We start from the raw sequence: 12,742 nt of genomic DNA on the forward strand, positions 1-12,742 counted from the left end.
TCCACATGCCTCTTTGTGGCATCACACTGCTCCCACTGTAATATCATAATGCCCGCTGTGTCAGCATAATGCCCTACTTTTCACAAGACACACTGTGATTATGCCATACCTCACTGTAATGTCACATTGCCGTACTGGGACATCACAATGTCATGTTTAGGTACCACAATGTGCCACTGTCCAACTATGATATTAGAACACCCCACTCTGATATCATAATGCCACGTTTTGACATCCTAAAACCTTACTATATGATCACATTCCTCACAGTGTCACCACATTGTTTCACTGTGACATCACATTGCCCCACTGTTTCATTATAAGGTCACACTGTGACAGTACAAGTACGACTGTTTTGCCACAATGTCACACTATAACATCACAGTACCCTACTGTGACATCATGATTCCACACTGTGATGATTCTATACTGTTAAATGCAAATATTCACAGTGCCATCACAGTAGTCTACCATGTCATCCAAGTACTACACAGTGGCATCACAATGTCCTACTATGACATAACTGTGCTACACTGCGATATCATGATGCTCCACCGAGTGATCACAAAGCTAGAATACGCTATTTGTGGCATCACATTTTTCCAGTGTGAAATAGCAATAATTCATGGTGACATCACAGTACTATACCATGATATTACTATGACCAACTGTGGCATCTCTTTGCCACAATGGAACATAAAAATTTGCGACTGTCTTTCTGAATTTGAGTCATTTCACTTAATATGATTCTTTTCAGATCCATCCATTTTCCTACAAATTTATGAACTGATTGTTTTCTTACAATTTAGCTTTTAATTGTTTCCTGTGTATCTTAAAAATGTTGTGTATAGGTCAGGTACACACTGCTCAAGAAAACTTCACAAATTATCCTGGAGAGATGGCTTAGCAGTTAAGATGCTTGCTTACAAAGCCAAAGGACTCAGGTTTGATTCCCCAAGACCCACATAAGCCAGATGCACAAAGTGGCACATGTGTCTGGAGTTCTTTTGCAGTGGCTGAAGGCCCTGTAATGCCCCGTACTTCTCCTTCCCTTTTCTCTATTTCTTGCTCAAAGAAATAAATAATAAATTTAAAAAAGAAAACTTCACAAATTGAACACAACTCTGCATGCAGCTACTATACCAAAAATCAGAACACTGTCAGCCTCATAAATGCCTCCTGTGACACTAAAATCACCATCTTGTGTGTCACAGCATACATCCCCCTTGCTTCTTTTGCATCTCATATAAATTAATTTGTTCAGCATTAACTCCTTTGTATTTGGCTTTTTAAATTCAACATTTATTTTATTTATTTATTTATTTGGTTTTTCGAGGTAGGGTCTCACTGTAGCTCAGGCTGACCTGAAATTAACTATGTAGTCTCAGAGTGGCCTTGAACTCATGATGATCCTCCCACCTCTGCCTCCCGAGTGCTGGGATTAAAGGCATGTGCCACCACGCCTGGCACCATGTTTGTTAATTTTGAATGTGGTGTTGGAAGAAGTGTTTATACAGTAGTGAACTCATTCTTTTTCCCCTTCAATACACAGAAAGTGGTTTCCAGTTTGGGGCCATTGTGAGAGGGACTGGCGGGCCACTTCTACATTATGCTTTGGTGGTAAGTTCAAGGACTTTTTTTTTTTTTTTTTTTTGCCTGTGTATATGGTGTGGCATGTCAGGTGTATGTGGAGTATGTCAAGTGTGTGTGTGTATGTGTCTGTGTGTGTGTTGTACGTGTGTGCAGATGCTCATATAATGTGTGCATGAGAGCAGAGATCAGAAAAGGGGGCTGGTGTCTCCTTTCAGTGTTCATCCACATGATTCCTTGAGGCAGAGTCTCACTGATTCTAGAACTTTCCATTTCTGCAAGCTACAGTGACTCTCTAGTCTCTGCTCCTCATAGGACTAGAGTTAAAGATGTGCATGGCCACATACAGGTATTTACTTAAGTGCTGGGGAAACAAAATTTAAGGAGTCTCATACCCTCTCAAGCCCTCATGCTTGAGTGGGATGTGCTTCCTACAACCTAAGTCATCTCTCCAGCATCCTACATGCATGGACTTCTGTTGTGCATACATGTAGCAGTGGACTTCGTGAACCATGGCATTACAGCTAGTCAGCTTCAGGAGGAACTGCCAGTGAGATTTCCCAAACAGTTACACACAATTTTCACAGCCAGAATTTCTTAATTTCAATGCAATTGCATTTGTGGCATCATTTAGAGCTAATATTTTCCATCTGCTAAACAGTTTTGTTTCCTGTAATAAAATACTAATACTGTTTTCATTTAAAGGTGTGTGTGTGTGTGTGTGTGTGTGTGTGTGTGTGCGCGCGCGCGTGCGCGTGCATGTGTTGGGGATTTGGCTAGTCTAGCTACCCAAATTGTCCCAGGCATCTCTGCGTCTCCCAAGCTCTGGGATCACAGGAAGACCACCTCACTCACCTTACTGCCTTGTATTGACATACGTTCCAGGGGTCTGAACTCAAGTCCTCATGCTTGTACAGCAAGCACTTTGCTGACTGAGCCACCTCCCAAGCCCTGTAAAAGTCATTTTCTACACAAAAGTAGTAAGTGAAGCACATGGTAGAAGACCTGGGAGGTGTTGGACATGTTTTCAGCACAGACTGTAGGAATGGCCATTCGTGGCCTGGAGTGGACTTGAAATGACTCTCCTCCCACATTTACAGTCTGTGCCTGTCCCTATAACTTTGTTGGTTGTACTGAATTATATCTTACTTTTCCAAGTCTCAGTGTTCACTAGTCACAAAAAAACTGCTCTGATTCTGGGGATGTAGCCCATTGGTGGTGCATTTATTTAGTGTGCATAATACCCTGTATTAAATCACCAGCAAAAAAGGGAATGATCTAGAATGTTCTGGCTGGCACTGGAGTGAGTTGGTCAGGAGTATGGATGCCTTGTGGATATGCAATTGAATTTCAAATTGAGGCAGTGTTGTGAGAATGAGATCTTTATCTGTGTAGTCTGAAACTAAACCTGGGGGTGTCTGAATTGTTGGGTACTAGGTTTATCTCAGAAAGTCATAGAAATGAAGTGGAAACCACAGTGCACGGTCTCTGAGAGGACCAGAGGCAGATGTTAAGAAGCCAAAGCTGCAGACAATCTAGAAAGAAGAGTTGTAGAAGCCAAAGGGACACAACTCATCCTGCACTGCTTCTCCAGAGCCCAGGTCAGACACACGTATCCTTGGACTCCCTAGGGCAATGGTGTCACAAGGCACCAAGCTGTAATCACTGTGAAATGCCAACCCAGAAAGGAAGCTTGCAGAGTTGACTGCAATGCACTACGTAAGATGTGGCCTGCAGGCAAGAGGTAAATGCCCTGTTGAAGTTCAGAGAATGACATTCCACAGAATGAGGTCTTGGCGTGGTGAATGAAATGAGGACATTAGAAGGGCCTGAGAAGCAAAATTTTCTGACTGCTGCATTCTCTTTTATTTTTTCCTGCTTCTCTTCTTCTTCTTTTTTTTTTTTTTTCAAGGTAGGGTCTCACTCTGGTCCAGGCTGACCTGGAATTAACTCTGTCATCTCAGGGTGGCCTTGAACTCATGGCAATCCTCCTACCTCTGCCTCCCGAGTGCTGGGATTAAAGGTGTGAGCCACCACACCCAGCAACCTGCTTCTCTTCTTATCTGAAGGAGTTCATAAGAACTAGAATATTACCTCCACAATGTACCCCAAAAACTTGGAAACATTTCTAATTCTTTTATCCGTGTAAGAACTTCCATACAGAAATTCTCTCACCTACTATATCTGGTAATGTGACCAAAGCACCTGGTTCCAGAAAGGGCCCTGCTCTGTACCCTGGAAGAAGGAATTTCACGGGGCCCAGGGGATCCTCCTCTCAGTCTACCACCATTAAATGCCATTACTGCTCATCCTTCATGGAACCTAAGCATAAAAGTGGTCTGCCCCTTGCCCCATGTCATGTAAAATGCCAATGATAATACATGTTAGGCTCTTCTCTTAGTAGTTTTCTGTTATAGGTGCCACCCATGACCCATATGTTAGGCAAGGGATCTTACATTTTTTCCCCTTCCATCTCGTATCCTGAACCTCCCTGCACCTGGTGTCCATACCCCAAGCTAAGTTCACTTACCTTCCATATGGATTCCCCTTCCACATCAATAGAGGCCCTAACAGCCTTGCCCCTGCTAGGAAAAGTGAACAGAGAGATTTAATCAGCTCCTTTTTATTTGCATTTGTATGTGTGTGGGTGTGAATGCATGCTTACATGTGAGGGGGCATGCGTGCATGTGCGTGCACGCATGTGAGTAGAAGCCAGAGGCTAACATTAAATGTCTTCCTAATTGTCCTCTACCTCACTTACTGAGGCAGGGTCTCTCTTGAGCCCAGAGTTTATAAATTTTGGTTGGTCTGGCTAGTCACACTGCCCAGCAAATCTTCTGTCTCTGATTCCTGAGAACTGGAATTACAGACAAACTACAATTCCACTTGGCATTTACATGGATACTTCAGATCCAAACTTAGCTTCCCATGCTTGTGGCAAGTGCTGTGCCCACTATTCCATCTCCTAGCCCCAATCTTTATAGAGAAAAAAGTTCATTTGTTATCTGAGCTGTTTTCCCTTTCCTTAGAGGAAGCTTTCCAAGGCTGAGATGTGGGAACCCTAATTATATGTGCTGAAGTTAAAAGCAAAGAGTCCTTACATGAAAGTGAGAAGAATGGTCCTGTGGCTATAAAGTCCTATAAATGAGGAAGTAGGTTAGTCAAATGGTCCATGCCTATCATAGGATACCTCAGGTATATGCAGCGGTTTATAGTTTCTAAATTGCAGTATGTTAGGCTTACATCATGCCGGTGATTATGCAGGCCAGGAGCCATTCAACTGTAACAGCCTGTTGCTTAGGAAATCACAAAACACTCAGGTGTTCTTCCAAGCTAATCCATGGTCCTTCCAATGAATTTCCTGCCCCCTGCTGACCAGTAAGGCACACTACAGGCCGTTATCCTTCAATCCTTGCACCGGAGATGAGGACTTCTTTCCTATACACTGTACTCTGAGGGCACTGCTTTCTGAGGTCAATGACAAACTTCAACATCCTCAGATCCTGTGGACCTGTCACAGCAAGGAAAGAACAAACAACAAAGTGGCCACTGGAGAGCAAGGGGAGAGGGCTGAAGGGGCAGATCTTGACCTTCCAAGGTCTAACTTTCATCACCGTGCTTTTCTCTGGTTTGCACGGAAAGATAATAACATAGGAAAGGAATGCAACCCAAGTCCCACCATCCCCTCTCCAAAGCTAATTGATGATATGCATTATTCGCTAATACACTGGGTTTTCTTCATCAAACCTACTGTTTTATTCTTTCCCTGTTATTCACTTTACTAAGTATGTTGATTTTTAAATATATTTTTCCCTTCCTTGAGCAACTCAACAAAGGATGACATTTACGTGATACACAATTCACTTCAGTCTGTGATCCTTTGCCATGACACTCGGTAAGATAGGATTCTTCTAAGACTACAATTTATACTTTCTCTTTTTTTCTTTGATTCTTTTTTCTCTTTGTCTTTCTTCCTTTCTCCTTTCCCTCCATCTTTCATTTCTTTTGCTCTATCTTCCTCCCTTTTTACTTTGTTTCCTCTATCCCTTGTTCCGCCTTCCTTTTTCTTCTCCTTCCCCCTTCTCTCACTGTCTCTCTTTTGTTTTTGCTCTGCTGAGCATTACACCCCTCTCCACCTCTTTTAGTTTGACCCAGGACTTCACTAAGTTGCCTGGGCTAGCCTCAAACTCACATTGCTGTTCAGGCTTTCCTTGACCTTGGAATCCCCCTCCCTCGGCCTCTCATATAGCTGGGGTTATGCAATTCCAGACCCGTTCTACCATGCATAGTGGGGTTTAGTCCTTCACTTGCAGCCAGTGGCTCTGAAGTGCTCTGCACCATAACAAAGCTTGGCCTAGAACTTCTGCCATGGAGAACACATCATACCAAAACTTATGGGACAAAATGAAGGCAGTCCTCAGGGGAAAATTCATAGCACTCAATACCTTCATTAAAAAAACAAACAAACAACAACAACAAAAAAAAAACAGAGAGATCCCAAATCAATAACCTAACCATCCACCTACAGGCACTGGAAAAGCAAGAAAAATCCAACCCAAAGAGCTCCAGAAGGAAAGAAATAATTAAAATCAGAGGAGAAATTAATGAATTGGAAACTAAGAAAACAATTAAGACAATTGACAAAACTAAGAGCTGGTTCTTTGAAAAAATAAACAAGATTGACAAACCCCTGGCCAATGTGATCAAGCAAAAAAAAAAACAAAAAAAAAAAAACAAAAACAAAAACAGATGCTTCAAATTAACAAAATTCAAAATGAAAAAGGAGAGATCACAACAGACATAAGTGAAATTGGGAGAATCATCAGGACTTATTTCAAAAACCTCTGCTCCACAAAACTGGATAATGTGGAGGAGATGGATAAATTCCTGGACACATACCTTCTATCAAAGCTAAACTCAGAGCAGATTAGTCACCTCAATGAACCCATCACACTCATTGAGATTGAAAAGTAATAAAAAAACCTCCCCAAAAAGAAGAGTCCAGGACCAGATGGCTTCTCAGCTGAATTCTACCAAACCTTCATGGAAGAACTCAAACCAATCTTCCTCAAACTGTGCCACACAATTGGAGAACAGGTTAAGCTACCCAACTCTTCTTCTTCTTCTTCTTTTTTTTTTTTGTTTTTTTTTGAGGTAGGGTCTCACTCTAGCTCTGGCTGACCTGGGATTCACTATGGAGTCTCAGGGTGGCCTTGAACTCACAGTGCTCCTCCTACCTCTGCCTCCCAAGTGCTGGGATTAAAGGCATGCGCCACCATGCCCGGCTCCAACTCCTTTTATGAAGCTAGTATCACCATAATTCCAAAACCAGGCAGAGATGCCACAAGAAAAGAAAGCTACCAGCCTATTTCCCTGATGAACTTAGATGCAAAGATCCTGAACAAAATCCTTGCAAACCGAATGCAATAACATATCAAAAGCATTATCCACCTTGACCAAGTGAGATTCATCCAGGAACACAGGGGTGGTTCAACATATGGAAATCTGTCAATGTAATACACCATATAAACAAGGTTAAACACAAAAATCACATGATTATTTCCATAGATGCAGAAAGGCCTTTAACAAGATACAACATCACTTCATGATCAAAACATTGGAGAGAATTGGCATGGTGGGTTCATATCTTAACATAATAAAGGCAATATACAAAGCTCCACAGGCCCAAATAATACTTAATGGAGAAAGACTGGAGGAATTCATATTAAGTTCAGGAACAAGACAGGGGTGTCCACTCTCTGCTCTGCTCTTCCATATAGTACTAGAAGTCCTAGCTCAAGCAGTAAGACAGGAGAAGAAAATAAAAGGGATACAATTTGGAAAGGAAGAAGTTAAGTTAGCTCTATTCGCTGATGACATGATTGTATATGTAAGAGACCCGAGAGACTCCATCCCAAAACTCCTGAAGGTGATTAACTCCTATTGCAAAGTAGCAGGATACAAAATCAATGCACAAAAATCAGTAGCCTTTCTAGAGGCAAATGACAAAGATATAGAAAAAGAAAGTTAATTGTGAACAGATTATCCTACACTCTACCTCTATCTCAAGGATTCTGTACCCCTCAGTAATTTTCTCCAATACACTGAGATTAATTCCTGGAGCCACATAACCACACACAGAGACTGAAAGTTTTAGGCAGAACTTCTGACTCCTTCCCTGGCCAAGTTTATTCTCTACACCACATTCTCCTGGAAGTCTGATCTCGAGCGTCTTTAACACTGCTATTATTAAGTACAAAGAGGAATAAAAATATGGTCTATTCTGGGTGCACATTTCATGTCCTCATATTTGTGTTTCTGATTTCCTCAGATATTGGTTAAAAAAAAAAAACGATTCCTAGACAGTAGACTCTAAACAGTAGACTCAAAGAAACTCTAGACCACACAGGAGGTAGCAACAGAATCATGGAGCAGCTTGAGTTCAGTCATGGACACTACGTATCCTAAGAATACAGACACATTTACTCTTAATGAGATGTACTTGTGTCTGGCACTTCTCTGGAGCAGCTGGGTGTATGCATTCCAATGGAGAGTTCCAGGTCTCATCACACAGTGATGCAACACTACAGAGTTCTGTAGAGTGGGGGAGGATATAAAAGCGAGGGAGCTCTGTGCCACCTCCTGTTGACCAGTATGATCATCCCCACCATGAAATAAATCACGTATTTTCTTCTCCAACTGTTCCACCTCTGTCCTTTAATTATATCAAACATTCACTAGTACCACTTCATTTTGGATTTAACTAAGACATTAGATGCTGTGACGAGTGCAGCATGTCAGGGGCGACTCTAGGATTATGATGAAAGAAAGAAAGACACAAGTAATAACAAAACGTAAAGCTGGTATCCAGTGGTCAACAGGCTCTGCTGGAGACACTGTAGCCCTGCCTAACCAATGTTGGTGTAATTTATATCCAAGTAGAAATGCTTTGGGAACTAATTTTTCTTTTCTTTTCTTTTTTTTTTTTTAAGGTAGGGTTTCACTCTAGTGCAGGCTGACCTGGAATGCAATATGGAGTCTCAGGCTGGCCTTGAACTCACAGTGATCCTCCTACCTCTGCCTCCTGAGTGCTGGGAATTAAAGGTGTGCGCCACCATGCCTGGCAGGAGCCACTCTCTTTTATCAAATATAGGGGGGAAAAAAGCATGGTAATAGGGGACAAGATCAGACAATGAAGAAAGGAGGCTGCTGTGGACTGTTTTAAAGCACGTACTGCTTTTGACACAAGGTGAGGATAGCACAAATAGTCTAAGAGGGGAAATTAAGGAGGGGCTATGCCCTGCTCAGGTCTCTGTTGATTCAGCTGGAGGTTGTGGCTCTCTATAATTAGGTGGATCTAGCAATCCCCTTGAGAGTTAAACATTTTTATACATTTTATTATGTCTGCCTGTGTGTAGGACAGAGGGGAATGGTGTGTGTGTGTGTGTGTGTGTGTGTGTGTGTGTGTGTTTGTAAGTGCAGGTGTGCATGTGTCATAACTCAAATGTGATGGCGAGAGGACATCTATCAATCAGCACTTGCCTGTCCACCTCATTTGAAGCAGGGTTATCACTCTGGATTCTAGCTCTGCTAGAATAGGGAATAGTACCTTAACTTCATAATAATTTTTTTCGAGGAGATACTAGAATTTAGGACCTGGCACATGAGTATTCTACCACTAAGTGACATCTGTAGTTCAGTACTTCTTTATCTTCCAAGTCCTTCTGCCAGTGAGACATCAAAACTTTGCCTCCTCTAGCCATGCAGCTCCTTACCCTGATATCCTGGTATCTTGTTCTTCCCTCCCATGGTCCATCTCCCCCACATTTTATAGTCTATTTCTTCCTTTTTCTTTTATTTTCTGTTTGCTGGTTTAGGTGGTGGGTGTTGAAGTTTAAAGTTGAAATCTTAACCCATTCTGTACATGTTTACGGGCACAGTGCTTATTCCCAGCAGGATACTGGTCATTAACCTCATGTGCTACCTGCTACGTACTCCTTTCTGTTCTTTCTATGCTGGCACACCAGTTTTCCTCCCAGCAAGGCAACACTGTGCCAGACACTCTGCATGAAGTATTGGCAAAATTCCTTCCTAAGTCTTCTCAATCTTTACTTTAGGTTGGATGAACCCCAAACTCTCTCTTTTGTGTTTAAACTCCTCTGATGATTACCTTTTAGAAACAACCCCCAGATGTGCTTTAACTTCCTTGATTAGTTACCTACTACTTGAACTTCTTACCTGTAAGTGTGGCAGTAAACAGATGTATAAAACAGTCGACTTTTTGTTGTACATGCAGTATGAGGGGCGTGTGTGGTATGCATGCATATGTACAGATGTACTTGCAGTACACAGATGCCAGAGAACACTGGGTGTCCTTTCTCCATTGCTCATCTATGTAGTTCCTTGAGACAAGAGTCCATCTCGCTTTCTCTCTCTCTCTCTCTCAACATGGACTTCTGTAGTTTACATGAGCCCCAATGATTCTCGTGTCTCTGCTCTCCACAGGACCAGAGTTACAGAAGCATGTGGCCACACTTAGCTGTTTACTTTTGTATTGCCAAATTGAATTTGGGTCCTCACAGGACCCGTAAGGACCTCACGATTCTAGAAAGTGCTTTTACTTGCTGAGCTATCTCACCCAACCCCTCATTGGAGTTTTTAAAACCAAGTTTTGAGGTATGAGTGGTACATGAGTATATGAATATGATGTGTGTGTAGATAAATATCTATTAATGAAATTATCATCACATAAATATTCTAAACAAATCTACCACTTCTAAAGGTTTTCTCCTACTCTCTTTGTCTTTTAGTTTTTTTTTTTTATTTTGGGGTAAAGAATATTTAACATAAGAGACTTTCTAGTAATTTTTTTTTTTGCAGTAAGCTCAACAGATTGACTTTTTTTTTTAATGAGAGAGGGAGAGCAAGAGCAAGAGAGGTAATTGGTGCACCAGGCCCTCTAGCCACTGTAATCAAATTTCAGATGCATGAGCTACCTTGTATGCATGTGCAACCTTGCACATGCATCATTTTGTGTGTCTGGCTTATGTGGGATCTGACAAGTCCAATCCTTATGGATCCTTAGGTTTTGCAAGCAAGTGCTTAACTGCTAAGCCATCTCTAGCTCTCTAATAAGGTTTCTTTCTTTTTTTTTTTTTTTGAGGCAACAGACTGACCATTTTTTTTAATGTGAGGAGTGAGCAAGAGAGAGTGATAGAATTGGCACTAGGGTCTCAGCCAGTGCAATCAAACTTCAAAGGGTCACTTGGTCCCATGAGCCTGAGGAAAACATCATACCAGCAGGAATATATGGAAGAAATTCACCTTGTAAGGAAATAGCCAGGAAAGGAATGGGATCCAGGTATAACCTTCAAAGTCACATGCCCAGTGATCTACTCCTCCACTAAGGACACATCTTCTATAGTTTCCAGAACTTCCCAAAGTAATGCCATCTTCTAGGACAAATAATTCAATACATGGGTCTATGAGGAACATTTCATATTCAAACATCTTTCCCCCATGTTCGTTGTCACAGTCACCAATATATGAATATTTTCATTGCTCATCATTAAAGAAAACACACATGAGAATATTATTCATCCTTCAAAAGACAATAAATTCTATCATTTGCAACAGTGTGACCACTAGGGTAGACACAGAAATGCATGTATTGTATATTTTCACTTATATATGCTGTAAAATGGTCATATCTATAGGAACAGAAAATAGAATGGTGGTTGCTAGGATTTTGAGAGGAAAAAATGGGAAAGTGTTGATAGCATTTCATTCATGTAAGATAAAAAAGTTTTGGATATGTACTTATAAAATAGGGCATTGAGTTATTAATATTGTACTGTACAGTTAAAATATTATTACAGGGACTGGAGAGATGGCTTACCAGTTAAAGTGCTTGCCTGCAGATCTTAAGGACCCAGGTTCGAAGCTCTATTCCCCAGGACCCACGTTATACAGATGCACAAGGGGGCTCACACGTCTGGAGTTCCTTTGCAGTGGCTGGAGGCCCTGGCGCGCCCATTCATATCCCACCCCCCCCACTATCCAATAAAAATAAATATTTTTTTAAAAAGATATCTTTAATAAAAGATCCAGGTCTCCTTCATACCACTGTCTCCTGAAATTATTTTCAGCATCTATACCATGAATCCTGGTTTTATACCTTGAGAAAGAGGGAGAGTGGGAGGAGAGGAGAGGAGAGGGACAGAATATACTTAAGGTCTAGAGAAACTGGGGAACTCCTCAGGCTGTTCAGGGTGACTATGTGTATAGCTGCACCACAGCAGGAGAAAGTGCTTTCCCAGAGAGTGGATAATTTCACACAGACCACTGTGCCAAGCTACACATTACTTTATACTCTTAAAAGTTGCTAGAACCAAGGTGTTTCCTAAACAGCAGTCCAGGGCAGGGCATGGTATGTCCTTCTCCTAATCAGAAAGCTATGTCTCCACCAAGAACAAAGACAAAACTGAGTTCCCATTCTTCTGACAATAATGATAATAATAATAATGTCATGTAATAGAGTAATTAAAGAAATAAAAAAAAAAACCTGTATAAATAGCCCTCTTTTACCAAGAGGAAAGCGTCTTCCTTTAACAGGCCTCAACAAAGTCCTGCTGTCTGTGCCTTTCTCCCATTCATATGGCACTCTACATCTTAAAGTGGGGCACTCGTGATACTTGGCCCTTCCTTAAAATCAGTGTTAACAGAGACACTTGTCAGGTGAGGCCCAAAGCCCATTATGAGAAAAATGTCCCTCCTTTATGACCTTCAAGCCCACTAACGTGTAACTAGCTGAAAAAGCCGGCTGATTTTAACTAGCTACCTAAGGCCTGGGCAAAGAGGTTTCTAGGTCAGATCACATCAAGAGCTCTGGGGTCTGGCTGTTGAGAGGGGCGATCCCCAGCGGCCTGGCTCCTTCTAGATGGCTCCTTCCCCAGGCCGCGGTGCCCTGGCGTCCTCTCATCAGGGCACTACAACCCGACAATCCGAAGCACGCAGCCCGGCCTGTCCCCACCCGACAACCCGCATCAACCAGCACCCGCACCTACAGGCCTTCTTCACGCTGCCAGAAGGCAGGCGTCCCTCCCGCAACTCCCGACCTCATTGGACAACCACAGCTGCCCATCTCCACCGT

This window comes from Jaculus jaculus, chromosome 14 (genome assembly GCF_020740685.1).
Source record: "Jaculus jaculus isolate mJacJac1 chromosome 14, mJacJac1.mat.Y.cur, whole genome shotgun sequence".
In the NCBI taxonomy this organism is placed as follows: Eukaryota; Metazoa; Chordata; class Mammalia; order Rodentia; family Dipodidae; genus Jaculus; species Jaculus jaculus.